At 43.2% G+C, this 20,236-nt stretch overlaps 1 protein-coding gene across 3 annotated transcripts in view; it reads right to left on the bottom strand.

Moving 5' to 3' along the window:
- KLHL29 (kelch like family member 29) overlaps positions 1 to 19,949 on the bottom strand; it is a 415,043-nt gene extending 395,094 nt beyond the window's left edge. For all 3 annotated transcript variants that reach the window (XM_082047373.1, XM_082047375.1, XM_082047376.1), the window contains exon 1: positions 19,716 to 19,949. The gene's annotated coding sequence lies outside the window, so the exon portion shown is untranslated. The remainder of the gene's footprint in view (positions 1 to 19,715) is intronic.
- Between the last annotated feature and the right edge of the window lie 287 nt (positions 19,950 to 20,236).

The raw sequence follows: 20,236 nt of genomic DNA, 5'->3' as shown, positions 1-20,236 counted from the left end.
GTCAGCACTAAAGATGCTGCTGCTCCAGCTTGAGCCAACAGATACCTCAGGGGCTGTGCAGCTTGTCAAATGGAGTGGGGATGATGTACGCTAAGTCACACTGCTCAGTCTTCTCCTTTTCACAGTAATAAAAAAAGAAAGAGACAAAAGTTAGTGTCTAATACTGAGAAGAGTAAGGGAAAAGCTGAATTTTAGCAAATCACCATCTCCCACTGACATGAGGCTTTGTAAAGAAGGAAGACTATGTAACTGCAGAGCCTTCATAGAATAAACATCCTTGATAGACATGAGAAGCATCAGCATCCATCCACAATTTCTTGGCATTAGCTTAGTTTCAAGGACAGAAGAAGATCCAATTCAGATTCCCAAAAATGTCTTTAGTCTGCGGGACCCCTCAGAAGAGCCACTGATCTAAGCAAAAGGGAAACTCCTACCCTTAAGAACACCAACAATGACCCATATTGAAATAAACAGAAGAGACTGAGCAACTTCATCTCAGGGAAAGCAAGCTAGACTTCTTTTAAGAATTTCAGCTCCATTCTGGAGAGGTCATGGAAAATCCTGAAACAACTGCTCAGTGAGACAGGGAAAACAAAACCAAAACCCCTTCAGTGTGTTAGCTTGAGCAATAATGCAGTTTTGAAGTGCCACTATCAAATCAATAGTACTGCCTCCTTGCTCTCTGTGCTAGACATCCAAATCCAAGGGAAATACTGCAGACTCAGGGCTCAGAGGAACACAACAACAATATTTTGAATGTGGAGATGCTTATTTGAAGGCAGACCGAAGACTGAATAGCAGACTTTAGAGACGAAATAAAAATGTAAAATCGTGACAGGCAGAGAGAAGCCATAACTTCAGTTTCACTCCTCTTGGTCTCATAACAAAGGGGAATTCAATACAAGCTACAAGTTATAGAACAGATAAAAATAAGATAGTCTCAAAATGTCTAACCAGACTGCAACGCTTGAAGCCAGAAGCAGCTGTCAAGGCCAAAAAAGCAAGAATACCCCCAAAACAACCAGACACATTTATATGGTTAAGAACATCAAGAAATCGGAGTCCGTGATAAAAAACTCTCGGTAATACTGTATTTAACTTCTGGAATAATCCCTGAAAGGCAATAAGAGACAAAGATAATTACAACTGCCCAAATCATGTCTCCTTTTATAAGTGGTTGGCCATGGGAACTACTGGGAGTAGGTATTTGATTAAATGCACCAAAAACCTCACAGCTCCATGGTCAGCCTGTTTTTAAACTTCCCTTGGATACAACACATTTAGCCCTTGGAAATAATGGTTTTTAAGAAAATATTCACCAAGTTAAATGAATGTTCTTAAGGAAAGAATATCACATGAACTTAAATTCAGGCAAAAAACACATTATCATGTTTCCCATCTTCTTTCTGAGGGCACAACAGAATCATAAGATTCACAAGATGAACAAGCTCTTCCTTTCCTAATGAGTAACAGTTAACCACCTCAGCTGCTCAAAAGGGCACAAAAACCTGTAACATTAAAAATAATGTCCTCAAAACACATCCAGCTCTCCAGAAGTAGAATTTACTTGTTGTTTCCATTTTATTTTAGCAGTTTTAAAACACACCAAATTCCTACAGTATTTATAACAAACAGTACATGCAACCAGCACCATAGAAAATAAGTTACTTTCACTGCAGGAGAAGCTACAAAGCAATCAATGTAAAAAGTTCTTGGCTTGTTGAGGGTTTTTTTGTGGGGCTTTAGTTTTTGTTTAGGGTATTTTTTGTGGGTTGTTTCTTTGTTTTTAATTTGGGCTGTTTCTTATTAGTTACTTGGTTTTACACACCAAATATCCAACCACGCAACTGATTTTCTATTTGCAATTGATAAATACAACAATAATAATTTTTTAACCTACCTACTAGCAGAAGCCTCATGGAAAGTAAACCTTGGGGGAGCTGCAGAACAGACATATTGAAGTAAAACTCCTCCTAAGAGGCTCTTTTGTTGCTTCTGAAAATACTAAGGACAGACTGAAAAACAACCATGCCATTTCCTAAACTCTCACCTGGCTAAAGCCACCAGGAGGCATTTGGTGGCCATCAGGAGCTCTGACGAGAGAAGACGACATGGCCTAATATCCAGGAGAGGTTCAGAATTGGATATTAGGAAAAAACTCTTCCTGGAAAGGTTTGTCAGGCATTGGAACAGGCTGTCCAGGGAAGTGGTAGAGTCACCATCCCTGGAGGGGTTTAAAAGGCGTTTAGACGAGGTTCTTAAGGACATGATTCTATGTTGCCAAGCTGAGCCGTTGGGCAGGGGAGAGATTTGGCCCCTTCCCAGCAACACATGCTGCCTCCTTTGGGGCAGGATATGGGTTTCAGTCAAGCACATAGGGCCAACAACTCCACCGTTTCTTTTAGTCATCAATATTAAAAAGAACCAAAATTCCGGCCGGCCCAGACCAAGCCCTCCCACCATGTAAGGCCCCAGCTGGGGCCGTGGTCTGTTGGATCAAGCTGGTCAAAGTGAGGATCATCCTCATTTGGGTTTTGGGTTGATGGCAAGTTGAATGTGAGCCGATAATAAGCCCTGGCAGCCAAAAGTGCCAACAGTGCCCTGGGGTACGTCAAGAACAACATGGTCAAGGGCAGCAACTGTCCCACTGTACACTGGTGTGGCCCCACCTCGGTACTGCATGTAGTTTGGGGCACTTCATTATAAGAGGGCAAATACACTATTAAGAGTGTGTGCAGAGAAGTGCAAGAGGGTGAAAGGCCTCAAGACCACAACTTGTAAGAAGCAGCTGAGGTCACTTGGTCTGTTCAGCATGGAGAAGAGAACACTGAGGGGTGTCCTCACGGCAGTCCGCACCTTCCTCACAGAGGAGCAGCAGAGGTGGAGGTGCTCATCTCCTCTATGGTGACCAGCAACAGGACACAAGACGACAAAATGAACCTGCTTCCGGGGTAGTTCAGACTCGACATCAGGAAAAGGTTCTTCACTGAGAAGATGGTCAGTTACCGGAACAGGTTCCCCAGGGAAATGCTCACAGCACCAAGCCTGTCAGAATTCTGGAGCATCTGGACGACGCTCTTAGCTGTAAGGTTTAGTTTATGGTAGTCCTGCAAGGAGTAGGGAGTTGGACTTGATGATACAAGTTTCATTCCAACTTGAGGTATTCTGTGATCCTCTATATCTCACCCTCTGGCACTGAACAACAACCCCCAACTTCCAACAGGAGACTTGAAGCCCACAGCTATGGGGAGGTAGAGACATTACCTGTGGAGGAGGTACTGCAGCTCTGGTCCCAGCTCATCCAGTTAGGCTCTGCAAGCCTTTGTTTCTGTAGAACAATTAAATGCTATAAATCAACCTTCATCCCCAGCAGGTGACATCCACTACCTCCTTTCTGCTCCTTGCTAGTTTACAGAGTTCCTTTCTCCACACACCACCCACTCTGGGGGAAGCTCACCTTGCCCAGGCTCTCCTGCTCACTAACGAGAGCACCAGACAGACAAAAAGTCAGAAACAGCTGGTTTTGTGCTTATGTCAAAGTTAAACCATGTGGCTTCTCCTCCCTTCTGTTGGAAGCTGGATGTCCAGAAGGTATCCAAGCTTCTTCCTCTCCCCCAGACACATGCTGCCAACTCCTCTGAACACTGGTGGGCAGGTTGCCTCAAAGCACAAGAACAGTAACAAAACAGTGATTTGTTTTGTTTTGTTTTCTTTATTTTGGACTTCACAAAACGGAAAGCCAGCCTTTTTCTGCTCAAAAATATTTTTCAAGCAAGGCGGTCACCTGGCTCCAATGCAACCATTTCTTCCCCACCCCTCTCCACAGATGTTTTACATTAGTGTTCAACACCAGACAGAGCAAAGTAAGAAAAAAAGGTGACAAGTAGTTGTTTTCGACACGAAAAGCTTCTGCTGAAGCACATCACAATACTAATTTGAATACTGGATAATGAGCATGTTTATAAGATTTCAGTCTGGTACAGACTACTTCTGTCATAAAATGCTGTTGGCTACACAGTCCTCCTAACCCAGCAAATAACTCCCAAAACTTTTCCACAGACCCATACATCAAAACAAGAATATATTGACATTAAGTATGTTTTTGCATATACTTTGGAAGCCAAGGAATATTTCTGATACAACAGGAACAGTGCTAATAAGTTAGCACCAAGATACAAACAGCAGCCAGGTCAAACCCTTAAGTCACTCTGTAGGAAACCGAGACATGAGCTTGTTTTAGCTCAGAATTACACTGAGACCTCATATGGTCCTTGCTAATGAAATGAGAGGAAGCAGTAGTATCTATTCCCAGTGTAACAGCAGGGAAACCAGATTGCAAGGTTCTTCTGCTAATATGAGTTACTATAGTGTTGTGGGAGCTTTGCACTGTTGCAATAATTGCAGATTTAACAGGCTTTTTTATCCTTCTCACCTTCAAATCCTTTCTCCCTCAGAACAGCTTAGTGCTGCCATCTACTTTTTTTTTTTTTAATCTAACAGGGTATTTTTTAATCCTAACAAAGTTCTTCACAGACTAACCCACTACAATAACACTGGCTCACTAGAGTCTTTAGTTAGGTCCCCACATTTATACTTAGGCCATCTCGTTGCAACAGGCAAAATTAAAAGCCAAGGAAATAAAATACAGGACCAAGCTAATCTACCATTGAGCCCCCAAATATTAATAAAGAAAAAAAACAAACCCAACTCACAGAATCACAGAACGTTAGGGACTGGAAGGGACCTCAAAAGATCATCCAGTCCAATCCCCCTGCTGGAGCAGGAACACCCAGATGAGGTTACACAGGAAGGTGTCCAGGCAGGTTTGAATGTCTCCAGAGTAGGAGACTCCACAACCTCCCTGGGCAGCCTGTTCCAGTGTCTGTCACTCTCACTGAGAAGGTTCTTCTCAAATTTAAGTGGAACCTTTTGTGTTCCAGTTTGTACCCATTACGCCTTGTCCTATCGTTGGTTGTCACCGAGAAGAGCCTGGCTCCATCCTCCTGACACTCACCCTTTATATATTTGTAAACATTAACGAGGTCACCCCACAGTCTCCTCTTCTCCAAACTAAATAGCCCCAGCTCCCTCAGCCTTTCCTCACACGGGAGATGCTCCACTCCCTTCATCATCTTTGTTGCCCTGCGCTGGACTCTCTCCAGCAGTTCCCTGTCCTGCTGGAACTGAGGGGCCCAGAACTGGACACAATATTCCAACTCTTAACCACAAGACATCCTTCACAACCCCTGCAGGTACTAAGCTAGTAAACTCAGAGAGGACAAGGTAACACAGAAGTTTTATCAAATCATCAGGGCAGTTCTGGAAAGCAAATCTATCTAGCTAAAAAAAACAGTGTTATTCAGAGTGTCAGTCCTAGAGGATTAATAAAATTCTTTTGTAAGTCATTAATTTGCACAGCCACTAACACCACTGAAAAAAATATATATATAATTCCTGGCTAAAGGATCTATCATCTGAATAAAGAGGCTGAAAAACATTCATGCATTTTACTAGGAGGCTGCCTGCTGCCGCTGAGGCAGGAGCTAGTCTGATTAATTCTCCACCTCAGTTTTTCATTGCAAACGTTTTAAAGGCCTGAACAACTGTTTCCACACAACTCCCCAACCACCACTTGCTGAGGGTCTCAACTCTATTTTGGATGGAAAGAAGAGCTGTTCAGAGCACAGCGCTGGCCCACTCTTCTCTTCCCTTAGAGCAAAAGGCCACGGCACCTTCTGCCTCCCCACTAGAACCACACAAGAACCACAGTGCATCCATCCTACCTGCAAGTATCTCGCCAGACATTGTGCTCCAGAGAAGGTCACTGTTGGCTTATATCCCAAACGAGATCACTTGAACCTCTGTTGATCAGTGCCAGATTATCAAAGAAATCACAAAGCCTGTATATGCATTTAGTTTGCGGTGGAGTGGAGGGTGGTCTGCAGGCCTGTGCTTGCTTCACCCAAGTAAGGTGCAGCCTTCTGACACGAACAGTTTGGAGAACAAGAACAAAATTTTCTGCAGTTCACCATCCATCCTCATGAAGTCAGCTACTTCTGGCAAGCAACAGATGTGCTCGGAATAATTCCCATCTTTATCCAGATGTGCACAAACACAACACAGAATGATTTCAGTTGGAAGAGACCCTCAAGGATCATCGAGTCCAACCATAACCTACCCTAACTCTGGCACTAAATCATGTGCCTAAGTACCTCACCTAAATGCCTTTTAAACACCTCTAGGCATGGCGGCTCCACCACTTCCCTGGGCAGCCTGCTCCAACACCTCACAACCCTTTCAGTGAAGAATTTTTTCCTAATAACCAATCTGAGCCTCCCCTGGCACAACTTGAGGCCATTTCTTCTCATCCTATCACTTGTTACTGGGAGAAGAGACCAACATTCCCCACACTACAACCTCCTTTCAGGCAGTTGTAGACAGTGATAAGGTCTCCCCTCAGCCTCCTTTTCTCCAGGCTGAACAGCCCCAGGTCCCTCAGCCGCTCCTCATCACACTTGTGCTCCAGACCCCTCACCAGCTTCGTCACGTCCTCTGCACATTCTCCAGCTACTCAAGTGTCTTTCTTATGATGAGGGACCCAAAACCGAACACAGGATTCAAGTTGGGGCCTCACCAGCGCTAAGTACAGTGGCACAATCACTTTTCTAGTCCTGCTGGCCACACTATTCCTGATACAAGCAAGGATGCTGTTGGTCTTTTCGGCCACCTGGACACACTGCTGGCTCATGTTCAGCCAGCTGTCAATCAACACGCACAGGGTCCTAAGCACAGGTCCCAGAGCTGAACTTACAATGGGGAACCAAATCTCTACCCAAATCATTCACAGCACATCCCACATGCTTGTGGAGAGGGTCCCGCATAAACAGGAAGGCTTTCAGCACTGCTCTATCTACATGTCACAGCACGGGCTCTTCAGATCCCTGTCCTGGTTTGCAGTTTGGTCTCATATGACCTCAGGCCTCTGCTGAGGCTGCAAACAAGTCATGGGGGCTCTGCTGGAGTAAATGTATTTGTCCACAGGGAACCAAAGGGAATTAATCACATTATGTGTGCTGTACCAGGCTGACGAAGGTCACATATCTGAACTGGGGCAGCCCAACCTTCAGCACAGATGTCAAACTTTACAAGGAAGCACCATGAAAAGGGGTGAGAAAAGGTATTTTCAGAAGAGGATTTTTTTTCCCCTCCTGCAGCAGCTTTATTTTATAAGATGGATGAGAGAATAATTAAAAAAAATACAGTTTTTAAAATAAAAATTCATTTCCTAGCTGTCATTCGTGGATTTTGCATATCATGCCTTCGCACTAACTGCTGCCAAATGCAAGACATCAGGTCCATCTGGCAGCTGTACACCTCCCCGGCTGCCAAGTGCTTCCTTAAGATCCAGGGGCTTCGCTATTGAGTATATTTGCAAATTCCAGCCTCCTAAAAGAGTAGGGCTCCCAAATAGCAGCCTCTGCTTTGGAGTGTCCTGGAAAGGGGGGAATAGAGGTACAACCATCCAGAGTATGTGCTCCGCCTGTTCGGTGGGGAGGCCAGATCCTGGTAAATGATGGCGACACCAGCTGTGGGAGAGCTCTAAAGAATTCCTTTTTCTCCAGATTATCCCCAAGTAAAATTAGAAAGCATTTAAGCAGCAGTGGGGAAATCCAGCCATTCATGCTGACATCATTACTTATTTACATATAAATACAGCCAGGAAATAAGCATATGTATTTATACATAAACAACAAGAAACACCCCACCACTATCTGTACAATGTTTCACTGCTTTTCCATCCAATATTTACTACTTTATCCGTGACTTAGGAGAAAACTTTCTCCCCAAGAAATTGGTGATAAAATGCCCTCTGGTGGGCGTGACTGTGGACCTCTGCAGCAACAGCCACCTCCTAAATAGTTCAGAGCCTTCAATATATTCTTGGGATTGCTATTTTTAATGCAGTGAGACAAAGCACACACTTGCTTTCCAGAAGAAACAGATACACCCCTGACTAGCAAGCCCATTTTTTACTGTTCGGTATCTCTGGATTAGAATATGAGCTAGAAGTTTGTTTTATTAAAAAAAAAAAAATCATATTAAAGCATTCTATGATCCCTAAAAAGTTTAATGTTAGTTTTACCTCTTTAGGACAATTCTTCATCCTCAAAAATAAGTAATTAAAAGAAACAAAAGGAAAACGGCATTAAGCTTCGCTTTGCCTCAGCATAACAGAATCTTTGTAGAATAAATGGAGGAAGATGGGGTAGAGAAGAGCAGCATTTTCTGAGCTTATGAATGATTTTTGTCTTGAGCACAAGGCTCAGCTAGGAAGGAGGCTCTAATTGTACAGGCAAAAAATAACAGTCCTTGTCCCAGAAGGATTTGCTGCCTTAACAGAAAAGGCAAGGATAGAAAAAGTTGAGGATGTATCTCATTAAGATGCTCAATAATTGTAGCTTGTGCTTTCATTAGTCTGAAATAAGATAAATCTAAACTAGAGAACTAAAAGTTTAAGATACAGTGACAGAAGAGATAATTCAGCAACTTGGGGGCAGAATACATGTGCAACTACTTTGAGAACATACATATTTGTAAAATGGACTAGTCTAAAACACAACCAAACAGGAAAGAGAACCACCAGGCAGATCAGACTACGCAAACCTGACCCTGACACGACCAAGAGAAGTTGCAGCTACACACAGAATTGAATCTGATGCCACATAGTTTCTACGGTTTAGGGTGTTTTCTTTGGGTTTGGGGTTTTTTGTTTGTTTGTTTTCAGGGTTGATTTTGTTAGGTTTTGTGGCAGCAGTGGTTGGCTTTTTTGTTTGCTTTGGTTTGGGTTTGTTTGAAGCAGAGAAGCTTCAGAGTCACAGCTACATGAGGATAAGCAGAATAAAACACTTGCATTGCGTGAAGGAAAATAGGAGAACTACGCTGCTTCCCAAAGTTCCTTGGGAAGCCTTTGCCTTTCCATTTCATAGGGGATATGGCACTTTCTTCACACAGATGGTTAGAAACTTGTTTCCAGGCTTCCACAATAGAATTTGCAGTTCATTGTTGCTTTCTGCTAAGAATATTTGTGAGTTTGATCTATATGTGGAACGTGAAGCACTTCTGTCTTTTTAAAGATGTTTCTGGGCAACAGAATTTTGCTTGTCAAGTTGTTCTTGGATATAAACAATGGCACGATTAAACATTCATGGTTTCCTTTTCCACCCTCAGAAAGAAAAACAAATTTGTCAAAAAAAAAAAGCACATTTATTTAAAATCTGCCCCTTAAGTAACGCACCCCTGCTCTTAATAGAGCTCCGTCCCTCTCTAGTGGCAGCCAGGTCACATACCAGTCAGTAAAACCTGCTCCAGGCTTGGCTAACAAATGGGTTTCAGCTCAAAGATGAGAAAATTTCAGTTTAAGATTCAAAGATCCCCCATTTATTCACCTTTGCCAAAAGCCCATCTAGACATTGAGATTTACATTTATAATTTTCTTGCAGACAGAGGCTGAGGATTTCACAGAGCAGAGCTGGCACTGGGTGTTGTTCTGTGTAAGCTCTATCACTGCTTCACCATCACCACTCCTGCAAGAATCTCTAGACATTATGTTGATTGCAGCTACAGGAAACCATTTCTCTTATTAGATACAGCAAGCCAAGATGAAATGGTGTATTTGTGCATGTAACAGTTATACATGCAATGCTCATGCTCCTAAATTTTTGTCTAAAGTTAAAAGTAATGGATTATCTAGGTAAGATTAGTACTGGCATTTCCTGATCTTATTCTGATGGTTTGTCTTTTCTCAAATGCAGCTTTGCTGTTAGAGTAGCAATTACAGGCATAAGTTACACTATTGCCCCATTCCTGCCCCCCTAAAATATATTTAAAATAATATGTGTAACATACAAAAATAAAATACATGCTACTATGCCTGACAAGCACAGAGGAAAAAAACCCACACTTTCCTTTTGGGTTTTCTTATTTGTTGGCTTTGTTTTGGTTTCATTTTGTGTTTGCTTGGGGTTTTTCAGTTGTTTCTTCAGGTTTTTTGGTATCTTTCAGTTTTCTAATCAAGAAGATGGCCCAAGGCTGTACAGTTCTGATTGTTGTTAAACTCACAATCTTTACATATAGAAAATAAGGTAGTTGTACTTTTTGGGGGGTTTAGGATAAAACTATTCTCTTAAGCAAACTTCTAAATTCTTGTAGCAAAATTCAAGAGGTTACATGCTTACTCAAAAATGAGAACTGATACATTCTAATTTTACAAGATAATATTTAGACACAGGAAGCCTTATAATCTGCTGTCATACACAATGTCATTTTAGTGAGTACCTTGAGGAAACCTGAGCCTGCTCATGTTTTCCTAAAGATGGGTAATTGCCTGATCAACACGTTGTGACTTGAAAAGAGGAGGAAAGAAATAGTTAACCAGGGCTTCCACTCCGGTTACACACAGCAAAGTCTACACTAGTCCAACGGCTGCTCCGGATGAAAAGCAGAGGTACCCAATGCCCTGATTAACCACCACAAATGAATTCAAGCTTCTCAGCCTGACCCAGCTGGGCATCATCCTCCATCTCCAGCCCAAACCACCTCAGCACTGCAGCTGAACTTCTTTGAATAGAGAAGCCAGCACAGGGTTTTCAGTTGGGGGTTTATTTGCTTTACTTGTATTATTCTTGAAACACAATACTTCAGTAACTCAGCTGTTGCAACCACAAGATTTGTCTAAGAATAGTTTTTAGAGGCTTGAAGGATGCTGCTGGGAACTGTTCAAGTGTGATATTGAAACAGTGAGTTTAAGGAAAACTTGCTGCAATTTTTCTCTTAGCAAGAGCACCCTCTTCCCACACACACAAATGGGCTTTCCAAAGTTCTATCCGAGACAGAGGAAAAACAAACAAACCAAAATAAAGAGTATTACTGCAGCAAGCGAACCACGGTTCTCTTCACCTGCGGCTGCATTTCTGTATCTGAGTACCGCTTTTCAAGTCAGTCCTGTATTTTATAGACTACAGACAAGCCTTTTTGCTTCCTTACCTCCTACACCATTTCTATGGTCTATTTTTTTCCTCCTATAAATAACAACTCAAGTATCAGCCACGACTTCCCATTGCCATTTAGTTCACCGAGAGATAAGGTTGTGATGTTGCAGAACTAGAACTGCCCAGAAGTTTAATCATAAAATTACACACTTCTCTTCCAAAAAGAAAAACGTAGTAGAAAATAGTTTTTACTTTGGGGATTTGATAAAGAACAGGCAGAACATTTATCTAAGATTTTCAGAGTACCAAATGTAACTTCGTTTGACCCCACAGATTTGGGCCAAGGATTAATTTGGCCTGTTTTGCATAATACAGAACTGTGAGGGGAAAGAAAAAAAAAAGGTATTGAACCACTAAGACCACACAAGCCAGGGCCCAGAAGATATTCTGACTGTTCAACCAGCCACCCCCACTTTCTGCAGCCGCTGTCACGTACTGAGATTTGCAGACTCTTTCTTTGACCGTAAGACCTTCACAGTTGAATTTCACAAGTGATTTGCTCCTCAGGGTACAAAAACACTGTGCAACATCGGACACATATTGGAACACGTCAGCTCCACAGGTGTTAACTAGATCAGGATTTGGTCCACAGTTCAGCAGCTCTTGTGACAATTCACACATCAAGATCAACAGAGAGGTTCCCTAGAAGGTCCCACGCAGCCATACCCCACGCTCTTATGTGCTATAGGCAGCTTTTAATCAAATGTCATTACACCTGTTGGCAGTCTCAAGGCTCAGACCTCCGAAAGCAAGAAGGCTGTAAAAACCCCTTTCGGACTTGTACGGAGACCATAAGAAGTAAAATGATGACACAGGCAGCAAAAGTCTCACGACTTCTGAATTTAAGATGGGGCGTTCAATCCAGCCTGCAAAAAAAATTCCAGACTAGCAACAAATGTAAATGAGATAAAAGGTAACTCACAAAAGATCAAATCCAACTTTCATTTATGCCTATGCAACATTGATTTCTGTTAACTACATGTGTGTAACCAAGAGCAACATTTGATCTGAAGCCGAGTAGCTTGATGTCCAGCTATTGTAAAACAGAAGCAAAAAAAGGAGCTACAAACACTTGACTGATGTTGCTTGCAAGCAGGGCGCTGTAGAAGTCTGTGCCAGAATTAAGATGGAGCACAGCAAACCTCACTGTTAGAAGTAATTGCACAAATATTTGGAGTGTTCTTAAAAAAAAAGTAAGATTACAAGGGGGAAGGCACCACGAAGCCACAGACCAAAAAATAAGCTACTACATGCAAATACATGCAAGCTTCTCCCAAGTTAATTCTCCTCTTAATGGAATATTGATTGGTATGCTCAATGTTTAGAAACGTGAAGTAATGGGGGGGGGGGGGGGGGGGGCGGCGAAGGGAGAAGGAAAGGAAGACAGAACATCAAGTTTTGTCCAAATTATATATACTTTCCTCATACAATCAGCCAAAAATAGCATAATAAAGAGCAGTGCAGTATATTTAATGTTTCACCTTGCATTGTACCAGCAAATCCGTCAGACATGACCCAGAAGTGTTAACCATGCATTGTTTTTTCCACCCTTCTCCTAAAGGGGCAAAGTACAACATTTTTTATAACCTTTCACCACACGATATCCTTACTGTACTTGGTATTTCTCTGCTCCGAATGGGACAGACTATAAAGTGTCTGTGGCAGTATCAAGGCTTTTCAGACTTAATTTATCAATCCGTTCATGAAACCGGAATGGGGAACACCAGGGTTTGGGGGGAAGCAGAGCAGCCCACAGTCACGATGCAGAACATCTGGATAAGCTTTGCTGCATCTACTCCTGTTTCCAAACAAAAGGAAAAGATGAGGAAGAAAAAACATTGCATGTTTGAAACAATTGTAACTTATACGAGTCTCCCATTTCTTAAACGCAACCTTTAAAATATAACCAGTGACATATCACCAAGAAGCCACTTATTCCTACTTTCCAGAAGTCTCTACCTATTCCATGGACTACTGCCACCTGTATAGTTCTAAAAACGAGGATTTATTCTATCCTTTTCCTTCTGTCGTTCACAGAATCCTTCTCAGATATCCCTTATAGCCTCCAACACATTTTACTAAAACAAGGCATTCAAAAAAAAGAAAGAAGAACCAACTTCCATTGTGAGAGTTCCTGACCTTGATACTCCAAGCAACAACAGCATCATGCTCAACACCTCTGCTGACCCATCCCTCTACCAATATATTAAGGATATAATATATTTGAGACTATAGGCACTGTCAAGGAGCTGTTTCACAGTGTACAGGTTGACACAGTTGAATTACATTACACATTTTACATACATATCTATTTTTATGCTCTGCCCCTCATTCCAAAACATAAGATATTTCATATAGAATTAGCAACTTCTCCCTCCACTTCCCAAACTTTATGAAGGTGCAAGCTCAAAAAAATACTGCTTGAGTTTAGTTATTCTGTACCATTTCACATAGTTTCAAAAGCATTTTTCAGACATTTATATACCCAAAAACATTTTGTAAAAATGAAGTGTTCCAATCTGGCATTATTCCACTCTTGGCAAGCGAGAGACAATAAAAATCAAGAGAAAGTTAAAAATGAAGTTTTTGAAGTATACAATATGTTAGGAGTCATTTATTGAATTCAGGTGTTCAGCAAGCTACAAGTCAACCAAATTTTGCAACACACATATTTAAAGCACAGGTAAACACAGCTGTGCTCACTTTACTCCTTGTTACATGGTTATTACAACGAATTTCCTCAACTCTTTCACCTCTATTCCTTTGATCTGAGGTTCACCTGTGGCTGGAAAAACTAATGGCAATTAAATTCTTCTCCCTCTAATTAAGGGAAACAGCATGTTTAAGCTTCAGACTGAGACGATAACTTTTCTTCGAGTAGTTACAGCGTGCTGCAGTCTGCAAATCCACCTGCATCCCTTCTGCAGGCCAGAAAACCAAAATCCTACAAGAAGGTCTGACAAAGCATATCTCAGAACAGAATTATCTGATTTAAATATTAATTACTCATCAGTATGGACTTTAAGAAGTGTCTGAGGCAAAAGCTCTTAAATCAGGCTTTAAATCCAGGATTTCTACTGCAGGCATTGTCATGCGGATCATGGCTTTGGGGTATGTTCTTTTGGTTTGTTTTCATTCTGTTGTGGTGGTGGGTTTTTATTTGTTGAGGTTATTTGGTTGGTTGTTTTTTTGGGTGTTTTTTGTTTATTTGGGGTTTTTTTTCTGCTTTGGTTTGGTGTTTTGTTTTTAAATAAAAAGAGTGAAGACTAATAGTAAGTTTCTCTGTCTCAAGGTTCAAAAATATCAAGAGATGTATGAATAAAGCCCAGCTCCACCAATCAGGCACATCTTGATTCTGAGACCTACTACAGGACACCATTATTGCCTCTGATACCTCGGTATGAACTTGAGGGATTCTTCACAGAGCTCCAAACCACATTTAGAGCCCCAAAAACCCCAGTCCTACCACATGCAAACCTAACGGGTTTTAGTTAACAGCAACACTGCAGAGAAATTCTATCAGTGGCAGATCTTCCTGCAAAGTGCTGCACTGAATGAGTTCCAAAACATGCCCCGAGAAATAATTTGGTTTAATCAATCAAATTGCATATTACCTGTATTCATGCAGAGTTTAGTCCTAAAACTGGAGACGAACCAAAGAACTGCACATTCACGTCTTCCAGTAAGCCAAACCAAACCTGAAGTGCCAGTGCTTAATATCATATGTTATATAGTGTATTGTAATGGATGGCACGGATTTAAAAACAAACAAAAACACCACACACACCAAAAGGAATGTTGAATTCATTAAATTCATTTTAAAATAAGTCTGTCTGTAGTTCGAGCAGATAGCTTCAGTGAATCAGGATTACTACTGCAGGCCAGCACTATCGACTACCTGAAGTTTGAGACCACCAAAAAGCTATGTGCTTTTCCGACATCAATGCCAACGATGGCAAAATTCAAGTTGAGGATATTTGAAAACTTAGACCTAAGCATCACAGATCAAAAAAAAAAAAAGCAACACATAAAAATTAAGGAAAATGGTCCCATGTTCCAGATATTCTAATCCACAACATAAAATTATTTATGGAGGAGTGTGACTCGGAATTCAGTTACTGTCATTTATCAGATGGTCAGGACAGCACAGAGGTAACCGGCTGCATAACAACAGCACCATGGAGGCTTCTGGGGGCATCTCTTGTACCAGGTCTGTTCGGTTCCTATTTAACCACGACAGGTAAACAGCCCATATTCGCACCCTCTGAAGTGCGCTGACTTTTAAAAACCTGACAGAAAGGCGTTTCCCATAAGAGATTTTCTAATCTATTTCCTTTTAATCTCTCCCTTTATAGCTGATGAAGAGTTCTTTGTACTTCTGGTGACAAAGGAAACATAGAAGTGACAGAAACATGTCAAAGCTGTTTTTATTTCACGCAGCCTCACACTCGGAGCTGCTGTTGGCAGGTTACTTCTTGAGAAGCCCATGTTCAGCCTTCGCATGGGAGCTCCACCTTCCAACAAGTAACTTTAATAAAGAATTAACTGCGTAGAGGGATGCTAAAACTCTTCCCCACACGGGGTAACCCAACATAAAACCATAAGGGAAATTTTTTAAACATCACAAAGGGTTAATACAATAATTTCAAGTACCCACAAGTATATTCAAGGCAAGGTTATCCAATCTGTATGTTTATGGGCTTTAGGATACAGGTATTTATATAGCATTTTTTCTTCTGTGGAGAGATGAGTACATTAAGAAAGTGATTAGATGCACAAATAAATCACAGAACCTAATGACATTGTGTCATACTTAAGGTTATTGAATCAGCATGCTGTAAGGCTAAATATTGCAAAATGGAAGATCTGGAGGGGGTTGGAAAAAAAAGCTGAAGGACCACATAAGTCACTAACCCATGCTGGGATTTTAGCTAGCTAAAAGCCTCGATTATGGAACAAAGAATTAATGATCTGAAAACAACGCAGACCTGCGTGGTGCCCTATGGAGCTGATGCTCTGCAAACAGAGCGCTTCAGGATCAGGCCCTTGGGCCTCGGGTCTCCCTGAGTCCACAGCCTGTGACGCCAAATCCCAGGGGATCAGCAGGACAGGCCTTTGGAACACTCTGCTCAACCTACAGCTGAGGAAAGAATGCTAAAAACAATTAGCCAAAATATTCAAGTAACCCCAGAACTTAGAAATGCAGAAAAAACAAAACAAAACACAATCAGACAGATCAGTTTTAAAAATTAAAAAAACAAAATAAAATCCCACAACAAGGCTATAATGAAAGGGACAAGACAGGATAGACTGTGATTTCTCTCTCCATTTATAGATCCAGGGGTGGGTATGGCCCCCTCGCCAAAGCTGCGTGTGAGTTCCCACCACAGAGGCCCTACACAGAGAAGGAGGAAAATACATAATATACATTAATTTTTCTGCCCTTGATTTTTTTTTTTTTTCTGTGCTTCAGAAGAACCAGGTCCACAGGTTCTCAGAACTAAATTAAAAGGTCAGGAAAACAAGTAGGCGTGGACAAGACTGAACTGCAGATGAGCGCGGAGAAACAGAGCAACAGCATTGGGATGAGCGGCAATGACTGCAAATAGTTAAAGCCCCGATTTTGATGGAGTCCCTCCAGTTGGGCTCTGTGCTAACAGCCAATGGCAACAACCTGGGAGAACGAAGACACACAGGAGCAAAGCGATATCACTGGTGAGGTGAGCACGGCAAACCTGGGATCATGAATCCCCCTCAAACAGGCACTGGAAGGGGTAACACCAGATACGGTGCACAGCAAAGTCAAAAATCAGATCTCATTTCTAGATCTGTGTCTTCCTCTCCCTTCATTGAGAGGATTCCCAGTCAACACACACATACTATATACTTTTTATTATTGTTTGAAGAAGAGAAGCAGTGAGCCCGGCAGAATGCTAGTCTAGAAGAAGAGACAAAACACAGGTGGGTACTTTGTTCCCTCATGATTTTTGCTTTGGAAAAAACAAATGAACAAGAAAGGGTTTGCTCTAGCACATCGCCACTTTTTGTTTCGTTTCAGTCAGACTTCGACAAAATCTAATCCGCTATGGCGTGTATCTAATATATTGGGTACTTGAAGTATGACCATCACTCATTAGAAATGTAATTAAAAAGTGACAAAACTAGATTCCCCCTCCCCAGCATGCAGATGAAAACCAGTAACCTTGCCTCTATTTGTAACCATGACAACTATAGAATATTTTATTTCGGTAATATAATTCACACTGAACGTTTGCTCATAGGTTTTGTTGTTAAGGGAAAGGTTGACACACTGTGCACGCATTTCATAAGCTACCGGAGACAACAAACAGAGGAAAGTCAGGCAGCTTTTAAGACCAAGAACCCAGTATGTATTTCATAGTTCTTTTAAGACCCTCTACAGGAAGCTAAACTAACATGAACAAAAAAATAAATAAATTCAAATTTAGTGCTACTGGTCATTACTTGCAAGACAACTACTTGATATGACTGGATATTCTTAGACTTGTAAATAAATTGCAATGATATTCTCATATTTTAGAAGACGTAGTAACTCAAACACCTAACTTTAATTTGCAATTAAATTATTGCAGGCTTTATTCAGTTTCTATCAGGAAATATCGAAATGGACATTATGGGGAAAGATATCTATAGGAAACAAGACAATGAAAGGCATAGTTCACATATGCTGGCTGAGTCTTATTCTGGATGGGTCACTAAATTATTTGCATAGCTCCCATATTTCATCTTCAATTGAAGACAACTTCCATAAATACACACAATGAAGACAGGTTATAAGAACAAAAAAAACCCTGTATATCATCCAGAGAAAATTAAACAACCTCCTGAGCATAACTAAAGTTTGACGCAGATAAATGTCAATGTAAAATATGGCTATACTTTATTTTGCTCCACACAGGGGACAAAAAAATGCATTAGCAGTTTAAACCCAAAAACGACAATAATAAAAGACAGACACACTGTTGCTTTGGTTTGGACGAAAACAAAATAATAAAGCTTGCTGGAACACTATTCTTCCCCTCGAACAGATCATCATATCTATCAAAGAGGATTTAAAGTTTCAGCAGATTGCAAATTATAAGAGACAGTAACACTAATCTGCAGTCACTTTAAAGCTACAGTAGTTTGGTTTTTAAGTACCTCAAAATTGACCTCAAAAGGACAGCCCAACAAATGTGTTTAAATCTGCGCAAGAGACTCACACGTGCCTACATGTACACACACACTTGCTCAGTTGCTTTAAAGAAATAACAAAGAAAAAGAAAGTTTCCTATCAGAAAAATGCTCTTTTAATATTCTGTTAAGGCAAATAATAAGCCTCCAGCAAACATGCATGTCTTTTTTTTTTCTCCATTGATGGAAAAAGTGATTAAATCCCCCTTAATCTAGTTACCAGACCGCTGCATTTTTTCTAAACAGTTTTCATATACAATAAACAAAAAGATATGCAGGCAACTGCATGACCATGGCTCCATAATTTTTGCTGGTGGTGGGGAGATAAATCCATTTCCAGCATGCAAGGGATATTTTCAGTTTAATAAATGAAGCCAGAGAGGAAATAAAAATCTCTGAGACTATGAGCACATACTGTTTATGAAGTGTATGAAAAACAGCACCATTCATCCCCAGAACCCCCTTCCTCCACCCTCCAGGAAGGAAAAGGAACCTGAACCCAAAATCCCAGGGAGCACAGACCTGCATCCTCACACAAGGACAGATAGTCACATCCACTCAATGTCAAAAAAAAAAAAAAGAAGTAGCTTTTCTTTCCCATCCTAAGCGAGACATTCCGAAAACAGGTACCCAGGGGATGCGCCTCTGTGCTCCTGACGGCACCAGACAGCACTTCGGCTCCAAGACAAGTTAAAAGAAAACAACCTCCCCGCAAAAAAAGCATCAATAGGAAACCCCAGCAGCGGCCAAACAAAACCTCACACCGGCGAGGAACGTCCTACGGCGTGGCGAGGGAAACGCATACGGAGTGTTTTTATATAGATATAGATATATATATATATATAAATAAGCAATTTTGTGCTGAGAAGTTCCCCGTACGCATCACGCGTGGGGAGGGGGAAGAAAAAGGAAGAGGGGAATGGGAACGTATTCCAGGCACAGGGAGACGCCGGGGCTGGCACAGACGTTTGGGAAGGGAAGGAGGAGGCTGCCGGGGTGCGCGCCGATCCGTTCCCAGGCAGTTTCGGGGGCGGCTCCGGGTATGGGAAGGGGGGATCCAGCGGGACAGCCGCCCCGGGAGGGCTGGGAGCCCACGGGGACACAGCTGCCCCTCGAGGGTGCGGGGGTGCGCGGCCGAGCCCGCTCCCCGCCGCAGCGCGGGCGAGCGCCCGAAGTTGTGGGTGCGCGGCGGGGGTGGGGACCCCCGCGCCAACATTTGAAAAAAAAAAAATATCCGGGAAAGGAAAAAAAAAAATGAAGGAAATCACCATCGTCATAACACACGATCGTACGATCGGTCGCTGGCTCCCCGCACAGCACCCCCCAGGCAGCAGGAGGCACGCAGGAAGTTTTTAATGCGGGCACCGAGCGCAGGCGCAGGGCAGCCGCCAGCCCGGCGGTGCCCGGCGCGCCTGGCGGGGAGCTCCGCGGGCGCGCAGCCGCCGCGCCGCTTACCTCCCTCCGCGGGGGCGCAGGCGGCCCTGGGCCGGCAACGCGGGTGCGCGGCCGCGTCCTCAGGCGGCGGGAGGATGCGCGGCGGCGGCGGAAGGCGGCGGCTTGTGCATCGCAGCCTCCGCCGCTAACGCAGAGCCCGGCGCGGGTGCCGGGAGCCGCGCTGGAGGCCGGGGAGGGGGGCGCGGCGCGGCGGAGGCTGCTGCGGAGCCGCGACCATGCTCCCGTCTGGCCGCCTTCCCCTCACCTACTGCCCGCTTTAGCCGGGGAGGGAGGCGGCCTGGGCGCCGGGGCGAGGGGCGGGCCGGGCCAATCAGGGCCGGCGGCGGGAGGCGGTGGAGCCCGGCCCGCTCCGCCCCGCACGCCGCGCCGCCCCGCCCCGCGGGAGGCTGCCCCGGGCCCGGCCCCGCCGCTGCCGCCGCCCGGGCCCCGCGGGGCCGCCCCGCCGAGCCGCCCCCGCCGCGGGCGCAGGTGCAGGTGCGGAGCCTCCGCCCCGCGTCCCCGGAGCGCGCACACCCGAGTGC

The sequence above is a fragment of the Streptopelia decaocto genome (assembly GCF_964273445.1).
Source record: "Streptopelia decaocto genome assembly, chromosome: 3".
In the NCBI taxonomy this organism is placed as follows: Eukaryota; Metazoa; Chordata; class Aves; order Columbiformes; family Columbidae; genus Streptopelia; species Streptopelia decaocto.
This window is presented reverse-complemented; position numbering and strand designations above follow the sequence as displayed.